This window comes from Lissotriton helveticus, chromosome 7 (genome assembly GCF_964261635.1).
Source record: "Lissotriton helveticus chromosome 7, aLisHel1.1, whole genome shotgun sequence".
Taxonomy (NCBI): Eukaryota; Metazoa; Chordata; class Amphibia; order Caudata; family Salamandridae; genus Lissotriton; species Lissotriton helveticus.
Window position 1 is genome coordinate 318,442,041 of NC_136068.1, and position 3,688 is coordinate 318,445,728.

Consider the following 3,688-nt stretch of genomic DNA (forward strand, 5'->3'; position numbering starts at 1 on the left):
GACAATTAAACTGTCTGACTTACTAGACCTCAGTTTTAATTTATACTCCTGCTGCGGAGTTTTCTCTAACAGGGGAAGTTTAGAGTCAGTATCTGGGCAGTCCTTGAGAACGGGGCAGTCTTTGAAAAAAGTCTTTGGACGGAGTCCATGAAATCGTTTAACGTGACTGGAATGAATCCAGCCTTGGCGGCCCTCCACTTTAATCGCTGTCCTTGTGGTCATCAGAACGAGCTTCGGTTCTTTCCAGCGGGGCTCCAGCGGGCTTGAACGATCAAAATTCCGGATCAACACTAGGTCGCCAGGAATGACCTCGTGCGGTTTCACTTGCGTGTTGTCTGGAAAGGCAGCAGCGACCTGTGAACGACAAGAGAGTAGTGCAGACATCAAGGAAGCCAGGTAATCTGTCAGCATATTACTGTCAACATCTGTAATTTTACGTGGCATTGGTGTACCCCACATGTTCGGGGGACGACCGAAAATAACCTCGAAAGGGGACAGACCTGAACGGGAGTGAGCGACCATTCTCATATAAAAAAGGGCGACTGGCAGTGCTACCATCCAATCTACGCCTTTTTCTGCGCAAACCTTGGCAATGCGGATTTTCAGAGTCTGATTATGTCTCTCGACGAGGCCAGCTGCCTCGGGGTGTAGTACACAATGGAACTTCCACTGGTACCCTAACAGAAGAGATACTTGTTTCATGAGTTCGGATGAGAATGGCTGGCCGTTATCTGAATACACGACCCTGGGCAAACCATAGCGGGGAAAAAACTCACGAACCAACTGCCTGGCAGTGGTCGCGGCAGTGTAATCTGGGACTGGATATGCTTCTGTCCATCTGGACAAAGCGCATACTACTACGAGGACATACTTGAAACCTCGACATCGATCCATCTGAATATAATCCATCTGGAGGACTTCAAAAGGGTGGTCAGGAGGATGGAATCCACCTTGTTCCACCGGAACACCTTTACCTGGATTGAACTGACAACATATCATGCAGGTACGTACTTTCTGTTTGGCTGCTGCTCGTAAATGCTTGTTAAACCAAATGTTCTGGATGCTGTCTATCATGGCTTTTTCTCCTAAATGTGCTGGACTATGTGCGGTGTTAATAAGGACTTGAACCATAGAGTCGGGGAGAAACCATGTCGCTTTTCCCCTCGTCAACCATCCCTGATCTGTCTGGACCCCTCCTTGTTCAGACCATTTCTTAATTTCATCGGGAGTTGCATGTGACTGTATGTCTAGTACATCTCGTGTAGGGTCTTTAACTGTCATACAAGTAGTCTGATCTGGAATATCTGTCGTTGTCGTGTTAACTGGAATGTCTGGAGTCTGAGCTGTAAGCTTGGCTGTTCGATCTGCTAGATCGTTACCTTGGGAAATGGTATCAGTGGCTTTCGTATGTGCTTTGCACTTCATAACAGCGATGGCTTTCGGTAAATGTATTGCTTCTAACAGAGCTTGAATGAGGGGGCCATGCTGAATCTTGGCTCCATGAGAGGTCATGAAACCTCTTTCTTGCCAGAGTACTCCAAAGTCGTGTACGACTCCGAATGCATAACGTGAATCTGTATAAATGTTTACTTTCAGGTTCATTATTTACAACAAGGGGTGGTGAGGGACAGAGTCTCTGAATTAAGCAGAATACTCTCACCCAGTCAAGAGATCAGGGCTAGATCCAACACCGTTTTTTAGCTCATTGCACCATCCCAGTTTCAGAACCTGGCTGTATGCAAATTAGTCTGTTCCTGTCCCAGTGCATGATGGGAACAGGGCAAACCAAACTACAAAAGCCAATTCTTACACTGGGAAGGAAACAAGCTTCCGGGGACCGGTTTCTGGCATTACAGCCGTCTTCGGCCCGGCTTGCTTGAATCCTGATGGTGCAATGAGCAAGGGACTCATGTCTGAGTATACCCTTCCACGCTTAGGGTGGACAAAATTATTTACAACAAGGGGTGGTGAGGGACAGAGTCTCTGAATTAAGCAGAATACTCTCACCCAGTCAAGAGATCAGGGCTAGATCCAACACCGTTTTTTAGCTCATTGCACCATCCCAGTTTCAGAACCTGGCTGTATGCAAATTAGTCTGTTCCTGTCCCAGTGCATGATGGGAACAGGGCAAACCAAACTACAAAAGCCAATTCTTACACTGGGAAGGAAACAAGCTTCCGGGGACCGGTTTCTGGCATTACAGCCGTCTTCGGCCCGGCTTGCTTGAATCCTGATGGTGCAATGAGCAAGGGACTCATGTCTGAGTATACCCTTCCACGCTTAGGGTGGACAAAATTATTTACAACAAGGGGTGGTGAGGGACAGAGTCTCTGAATTAAGCAGAATACTCTCACCCAGTCAAGAGATCAGGGCTAGATCCAACACCGTTTTTTTAGCTCATTGCACCATCCCAGTTTCAGAACCTGGCTGTATGCAAATTAGTCTGTTCCTGTCCCAGTGCATGATGGGAACAGGGCAAACCAAACTACAAAAGCCAATTCTTACACTGGGAAGGAAACAAGCTTCCGGGGACCGGTTTCTGGCATTACAGCCGTCTTCGGCCCGGCTTGCTTGAATCCTGATGGTGCAATGAGCAAGGGACTCATGTCTGAGTATACCCTTCCACGCTTAGGGTGGACAAAATTATTTACAATAAGGGGTGGTGAGGGACAGAGTCTCTGAATTAAGCAGAATACTCTCACCCAGTCAAGAGATCAGGGCTAGATCCAACACCGTTTTTTAGCTCATTGCACCATCCCAGTTTCAGAACCTGGCTGTATGCAAATTAGTCTGATCCTGTCCCAGTACTTTCAGGTTCTTCGCTCGTATGCAGGCTTGGGTCAGAGCAATAAGCTCTGCTGCTTGAGCAGACAGGGTGTCAATACGATGTGTTTCTATAACTTCAGTTTCAGCAGTAACTGCATACGCGGCTACTAGTTCTCCTGTACTTGTTCTCATACATGAACCATCCACATAAAGTGTTAGGTCGGGATCAGGTAATGCAATGTCAGTCAAGTCTTGTCATGATGTTAATAACTTCCACACAGTCATGTGTGGCAGGGTTTGATGTACTCGAGGGTAACAGTGTAGCAGGATTTAAAACGTTGCAGCGTCTGATTTCTATGTGTGGCTGAAACAGTGTCAGTTCATAACCTGTTAATCGTGCAATTGTCAAGTGCTGAGTCTGTGTTCGGTTTAAAAGAACTTCCACGGAGTGTGGAACCTGTACTGTCAGGGAATGTCCTAACACTATGGAATCACTTTGTCTGATAGCTAGAGCTGTGGCTGCAACTGACTTGAGGCACGCAGGCAAAGCCTGGGCTACTGGATCTAATGTGCTAGAAAAATAGGCACAAGGCTTGTGTTGTCCTGCTTGATCTTGCGTGAGAACAGATAATGCTGTACCATCACGTTCAGTAACGAAAAGTGTAAAAGGCTTACTGTAGTTCGGTGTCGCTAACACAGGTGCATTACATAAAGCTTTCTTTAATTCATTAAAAACAAGTGTATGTTCCTGGGTCCAAGGGAGGACAGTCGATGTGGCTGCCTCCTGTGTCGTTAACTGTATCAGTGGTTTAGCTAGATATGCATACTGAGGAATCCATTGTCTGCAGTAAGAAGTGAGGCCGATAAAAGCTCGTACCTCCTTCTGTGTCTTGGGCTGTGGAAGATGTGCTATTAACTGGAT